Raw genomic sequence first — 8,119 nt, forward strand, 5'->3', positions numbered from 1 at the left:
TGGACTGGAGGAGGAAGAGAGCTGCCCCTGCCCCACTACAGATAGAGGGTGACTGCGTGGAGAGAGTCTCCTCTTATAAGTGTCTTGGGGTGCATGTGGCTGACAACTTAACGTGGTCCACCAACACATCAGCAGTAGTCGGAAAGGCCCAGCTGAGGCTACACTTCCTAAGACTGCTGACCTGGATGTGCACCTGCTGCGTTCCTTCTACCGTTCAACCATAGAGAGTGTGCTGACATACTGCCTCACTATATGGTACCCAGGTAGCACGGCCAAGGACAGGAAAGCCCTGCAAGGGGTCATTAAATCAGTGCAGCGAATTATTGGCTGCCCTCTAACCTCCTTGGAAGACATTGCAAATATGCGAGGGCTAAACAGGGCCAAGAAGATCCTGTCTGACCCATCCCACCCAGGCCATGGCCTCTTCAATCTCCTGCCTGGGAAGCGATACAGGGTATTGGGGAGCAGGACAAACCGGCTTAGAAGCACCTTCTATCCATGAGCAATCAGACTTTTGAAGGGTTAGTGTGCATGTGTGTGTGTGGGTGGGTGAGTGTGCGCATGGATGTGGGTTACATATGTAGGTATGCGTGATCATTTATTTATTTATTCTTAGATCTTTTTTTAAATACACAGAGGATAGATTGCTCAACCAATTTCATTGTAACATCTGTGACAATGACAATAAAGGAATTCTGATTCTGATTCTGATTGACAAAAATAAATGATCAAAAGTTTTTATTTCATAGCAGATAGTCAACTTTAATCAAATTAGCGTAATGTTGCTAGGTTTACCATAAACTGACAAATCAACTATTTGGTTAAGGTCGTTTTAAAAAAAAATCTTACATATTTGTTAGACTTCAACACTTTGTGACAATAAGTAACATAGTTCTGTTAATTGAAGCCTCTGACAGTATGATATGTCAAAAAAATATGCTTACCGTTGAAAATTTTACCAAAAACAATGGTGCGTTTTTATTTACTGATGCCGCGCTCACTAAATGAGCGGCCTGTTGGCGATACGCATCGAGTATCCGATGAAAAAAGTCCAGTGGCTTATTGACATAACTGGGGTGGAAGGTCTCCAGGTGCCGTCTTAATTTGTTTGGTTTCATGCTGTCCGCTGCCAGAGTTTTTAAACATAAAACACACACAGGTCTTTCCTCATTTCCGACCGTTTAAAGACACAGTGACCATTTTTTTAGCATAACATACCTTAGCCGAATGGTAGAGATGGCTCAATCAGGTTGAATTGATTTAAACACTCACCTCAATTAGATATAGTGACTCAAAATGTGCTCTAGCAAACGGTTGACCAGGCAGTTGTGTGACTGCCCAATTTGGTTGTGCCCAGTACCCTCAGTGTTGCTAGCTGGTGACGTTTCAGACTCTCTTAGTGACTTTATGTCTAAAACGCCAACAGTGACTGTCATTTTTCAAATTGGTGCATTTAAAAGTCAGTTAACAGAATATAAGAATATATAAGAATAATATATAATAGGGGTGTGCATCTCTCCCTTCTAAGATGATCAGATACATATCTAGATGTGCTATGATACGATTCAAAGACAATGCATTTTAATGTGAAACAATTTGATGCAATTCGGTTAGATTTGATGCAATCTCATACCGTTCTTAACATCTGTTTAATGTAGACATTTATTTTTCATTCTAAATATACTATAAAAGTGACATTGCTTACCTTCGAATACACATATTTCATAAAATATCAGGGAATCCCAAGTATTTCTTTTCTTTATGGCATGGAAAAATCAGTATCTGTAAATCTTTACATGTTGACTTTTTTCTTCTCAATTGAAAAATTCATGACCAGGAACAAGAGCAAGAACCCATCAGCCACATTGACAGATTTCTTTTAGATTATGACCTTCCAAAACTTCAGATACAAAGTGTCAGCGGCAAGAAAATACAGGTTTTATTTGCAATGCCCTGATCAAACAGCCAACAACTTGGACATGGCGAGGCGCACATGTCAGCGGGAGAGTCTCGTCCCCTCCCTCTGCCGCCTAAGTGTAGAGACGGCGACAAAATGACAGACATCCGCTGCATGGAAACATCCGTGTCCTAGCCTGACATTAGTCCAGTCCTCTATTTGGCAGCTCCTAATTCCTGTTCCGATTGAAGGGTTTCTGCGTTGCCAAGAGCTAATGGGTCATGTGACGTACCCTCAGGACACCTGCCTGCCTTCCCATGAATCCCCCCCTCTTGGCTTTGTTTGATCATGCTGAGACTGTCCTATTTGTTTTGGATGCTTTCTGTAATGCGGCCTTTGGGGGACAAATTGACAGCAGCTTTTAACTTTGCTACATTTACAGAGAGTTCAATTGAATTTAAGCGCTGGCCTACAATTTCATACTTAATGGTGTCATTATGACAGCAGCAATAGATGCACTCTAAGCTGATTGAACTAATTTACTACCTTCCTCTTTTTTGCTGTTTTATTGTGCAGCTTAAGCTAGCCATGGGGGGATTTCATACAGCAGGTTTAGAATGCAGATACGTTAGGCGTCCCTCTGCCAAACTGATCTCAGAGGCTTTGTCTTCAGCCTTGTTGAACCACTGGAATTGCAGGAGGAGGATAGAGGATGACGTGGTTGTCTGCTGTTGCAGTTCACCCTGTCACAAGCTTTTAAAAACCTGTTCACAATAAGCAGCTGGCTGGGGACACTCTGTTCGCGGCTACCATGCTCAGACGCTCCCAGGATGCGCCTCCTGGCCGTCCTCCCTATAAAACACTCCGCACTGCATGTGTAAAAAGCCACATTTAGCATAATGAAATGTAGGAAGCAATCAGTGAGAACACTGACAGAATGCAGGCTGACACCCGGGATATTTCCTGCTTGGGAGAAGTCTAATGTGGTTTATACTCACATCTAGTCTCATAACTGCATAAATAGAGGCAGGGCCGCTATGCAGATGCTACCCATCCAAGCCGCTTCGCTTCACCGTCCGCTCTGACACACACACACACACCACAAAACAAATTAGCTTTATTTACATCTTTAAAGCTTGCTCAGTTATGCATCCTGTTCATTGTATTATTTTTCTTTGTTTCTTTTTGTCCTTTTTTCCTCTTTTGTTTTGAAGGATTGACTTATTTTAACCCAAACTGTGACGTTTTCCGAAACATAATAAGTAGTTTTGGCACCTATACCAGTCCCTCTGTGACAAATTGAACGAATCCCAGTGAATTCTACGTAACCTTGCGATTATCACAACCTTTACACAAATTTGACTAATCATTGTAGTTTCCTGCAAGTTTAACCAATCAGAGCAGTCCCCTATATAAAATGTTAAGCCATATGTCACCAAACTCACTGACTTGTTTGTAGTTGTGGAGATGCAGATATGTGCAACGCAAACCTCTCACATTTACCAACAACAATTACAGCTGAAGACTGTGCAAGGCTATTACCTGACGGTCTGCACCAAACTGTTTTGCACCATGTGCAACATTGTTGTGGAACACATAGAAAAGTCATCTATCTTTATTTTTTTCTACCTTTTAGAATTTTCTACCACAAACATACCCGGAGAATAGTTGAAACACGCTTACAGACAAGACAGATCACACTGCATCCAAATCTATTGATCAGTTGGAAAAAATGCCTCAACATAACAACATGAATCATAATATGTTTTAGAAAAGCTGCTGTAAAATTAAGGCATTTTACAATGGAACAATCACCAAAATCCATGTGGGAACGCTAAACCTAACCAAACATCATCCGTTATTATTATACTGTTACCATTTCAACTGTGTGCGGTCTGGCACACCTGGCACACCTGTCGTTAGATCATATATGTTGTTTTGGGACTCACTGGCTAACAACCTATTCTGTCGTTGAGGTCTGAGGCAGTAGCGTAGCCAGAAATATTCATTTAGCTGGGTCAGTGGGATATAATGTGTGCAAAACCAATGCAGTAAGTGATCTGTGGATCAACCATAAGTTTTTTACTTTTATTTTAAGATCTCATTAAAACATTTTTCAGACTAGTATTTGCATAGTTGTATACATGTATACATGGCTAGCAGGCTACTGTGGGGCTTGGTCTTGAACAATGAAATAATCCAATCTTAATGTGATCCGTTACAGTAACAGCGGCATATGAGAGTCCTGGGGCCGCTGCTAGAGTAGTCATTTTTTGGCCAGAGGAGCTGGCGGGTGGTGGAGAGTTTTCCACTAGACGGCTCTTTTCTGACTGCCATTGTCTGTTTCTCTTTCTCAATGCAAGGCCTCTTAAAAAACGTATCCAGAGAGCTTTGTTTCGAAATCATTGCATTTCGAATGAAATCCCTAGGCCTAACACTAGCTAGCTTGGCATATGTCACCGTCAGTTGAATAGTGAAAGGAAGCACCGACCCTGCAAACCCCACGGCCATTTAAACTTTGAACTTTCGTTACGTGATAAAATGTCTCTTTGTCAATTTGTCTATTTTTCAGTTAATTTCAATAGTGACTTGCAATTAACTCATACATTCTTTATGATTATGCTGGGTGTGTCAGCTTTAGATTTAGATGGCACAGCCACATCCAAGCACAACCATGGCTACGCTGGTGGTCTGACTCATTGGAAACATTTGGTTAGTTTTTTTCTAAGTTCTGAAACATTGTTTACCTGCTAGCTTCTTCTTCCCCACCTTTTGCATCATGATGAATCACCTCCGGTCAATCAGTAGAATTCAGTGAAACCACTGCCACGAGCCACATGTGGAGGAGAAATAAAATGGGTGCAGCTTTAAGGTTTCAGACTGGTGTATCTGTAGCTATTCTTTACTCCCACCCTCCTCCATGCGTCAGCCTACAAAAGTGATATACTGTATTTGTGCATGTACAAAGATGCCTGAACTGGCTTCTTTGCAAGTTTACCCTCCACTACATCCCTGGTTGCTGTGACTCCTCACAATGGTAACACTTTGCGACATGGCTGCTGATTTGGGAGGTGAATGGTACATCTGTCCTGGGAAGTGCCAGGAAGTGCAGCACAAAGAGCTGCTTTTGTCACAGATAGTCTTCTCTGTAGCTGCCTCCGTACACCTAGAGCCAAAGCAGCCTCCACTGGCAGGGGAACAACACAATTGCGGCACTGGAGCTGTCAGTCAAAGCTCTAGGGAAGCAGAACCAAAGGGGGGTCTCATGTGGCCTGCAATTTTCTTGAGGCCATTAAACCCACCCTTTTTAATTCCCTTTCTAACACCCGTGCTATTCTCAGTGTAAAGTGGTCTTTCAACGCTCCTATCCAAAGCTGAAAGACAGGAATGTGAAAAGCACTTTGCAAAACAATGCTGAACACATCTGCTAATTTCTCGGGATGAAGGGCAATGTAATGGTGGATGTTCATTCAGTCAGCACTCTGTGAGAATTCTCAGGAAGACACTGGACATAGTGCTGTGATGATAGAATCGCAGATTGGTTTGATTTCTATTCTTTTTACCAACACTCAGTATTGGTTTCTTTGAACCATGACCACAAACTTTACCCTAACCACAACCAACAAAAGTTCCCCAACCTTAATTTTTATTTGTATTAGTTTTTGAAAGGCTTGGTACATACACATATTATTGTTTCCAGAATGCAGAACACATGGCACAATATATAATACGAAGGCAGATTCCAGTACATAAAAAAAAGGGGGGGGGAATATGTCATACATAAAAATCCCAGAACCGGTCCCAGAAAGACGCCCCTTCTTCCTGATGACCACTTATTCTACTAGGATACTGTTTCCACCATTGCATCAACCCATTCTTTTAGTTCTGGAGCCTTTGTATTAAAATATTTTTAAAAAACTGAGCCAACATGCAGAACAGCAGTACTCTGACTCTGAGCTGAATGGAACTATTAGTATCATTGGTTAAAATCATTCATTGTCAAAATGGCTGCTGTAAAAAAAAAGGTCTATTGCTTAGGGTTGTGATGTTTTATATACATCCATCTTGGCATCTTGGCCTGGTTCCTGAAAACAGCCACCTGTGACATCACCCACCTGTCACTCAAAGTTGTGATGCCATTACATAACTGTTTGCCTATACGTACATACAAGATTTGAAAAAATTTAAAATGAAGTCAAGCTAAACTTACTCTACGTTACATTACATACACAAGCTCATCAACCTAACTTGTAAACCCTTGAATAATAAAAAATTCTTTATAACTGCACAAAGAGGTGACTTTTGTAATCTCAGTTGGAAAGAGCTGGATAGGGGACACCATCACCAGGTTCCAAAAAAACCAAACTCCACTGCTCAGCTCATACCAACATACAGGTAATGTAGATTGAATAAATAACTTGTTAAACTCCTGAAAAGCAGCTCACCTTTTATTCCCCCCCCTCCCCTCTCTCTTCACATAAGTGTGCCATACTCAATTTCCAGCTTCAGTGAGAATGAAGAAAGATAGGGGGAGAAAATTGGAAGTTTGGTTTAAAATGCAGACAACCCTGGCTTTCTGCTTGACGGCCTGTGACATCTCCCAGCACCACACTTTGCATGGCAGAATAGGAGTTTGTAATAGAATTTCCCCCACCGAGGAGGTTAATTACGCCCCCCCCCCCCACCGTTGCTGCAAAATAAAAAATATGCCACAACGCCTGTAAGCTCTTGTGACAGCCACAAATCCCTGTTGCCATTTTACCTTTAAGATTTAATTCCAGGTTAATGTCTGCCATCGTGTCACATTATAGTAAGACCCGAGGGGGAACCCGAGGGGGCCTTCAGCCAAAATGACTGGCATGACAGCTTATGGCAAAGAGGAGAGAAGTGGAAGGAAAACAGGCTGTCTGTCACTGTTCCTTGAAGAGAGGTCATCATGTAACTTGACTGAGAGGGTTTTGAAAGTGCTGAGGCTTGAATTTATCACAAAGCACACATCAAAGGATTGCTAGCAGTGGATAGATCACAGCAGGGCCAACAAACACAGACAGATAGAGTGGTTATGTGAATCTGGTTAATGACTTCAAAATCCAGATATTGACTATCAGGTTAAAATAACAAAAGTGACTCTAAAAGTTGGCAAATCTCAAGTCAACGCCAACAGGTCTCAAGTTAAAGCTGCAGTAGGTACTTTTTAAAAAAGGATTTTGGTCATATTTGCTGAAACTTTCACTATATCCTGACAGTACAGTATATGAGACAAATAATCTGAAAAAAATAGGTTCATCTGGATCCTCCTAGTGCTCCTAATGGTATTTGCATTTTCATTTCCATCCAGCTGGAAACAAGCTCCAATCAACCACTCAGAACCAAGAAAGATTGTTGATTGTTGAGTCTTATTATCAGGGTGTTGACTATATTCAAGCTTCCAATGCAAAAGCATATTTATACCTGTCTTGACTCTGATTGGTTGTTTTGGTTCTTGCAACACTGCACATTACGAGTACACTAGACGCCCGATTAACACAGATTATCTGTCTCATGTTACTCGTTAGGATATAGTGAAAGTTTCAGCAAATAGGACAAAAAGTTATTTTTATAAAATGTTTCAGTCCTAAAGACTTAGACTTAGACAGACTTAGACAGACTTTATTTGTCATTTGGATTTCAATCAAAATGAAATTACGTTGCAATGGCACATAGCACAACAGGAATAGAGGAGAGGCAGTATGTACAGTCAAAAAACAGATAAAAATAACGCAATATAAAGATATTAAGCAAAGTTACTGCCACACTTGGGTATGCTCAGATCGACAACCCAAAACTGGCAGGCTCATAGTTTCCCCATCGTCTTCCTTATGCATTGTGCAGCAATCGGGTGAAATTTTTTTTAGTAAAAAAAAATAGCTAACTAAAGGAGTTTATTTCATCAATTAAAAACTAAAGAAGTCATTGTTAACTAGGAAAAGCAACAAATGTTGGCCGCCCATCAATGACAGCTAGCTAACACACAATCAAATATTTTTTATTGATTTCAAAAGACAAAGACTAAGAATTTTGAATCAGAACCAGAATTAGAAATACTTGATCCCTGGGGGACATTGGTTGCATTACATTTGCTTGAGTTACTAAACAAGACAAGTATATGAATAATAATAAGAGCTTTAGAACTGGTGGGAACTGTTGGGCCTTATAAATTAATTTATAAGGAGTATGGTCTAG

The sequence above is a fragment of the Morone saxatilis genome, unplaced genomic scaffold, assembly GCF_004916995.1.
Source record: "Morone saxatilis isolate NCDOM2014 unplaced genomic scaffold, NCSU_SB_2.0 Contig16, whole genome shotgun sequence".
NCBI lineage: Eukaryota > Metazoa > Chordata > Actinopteri > Moronidae > Morone > Morone saxatilis.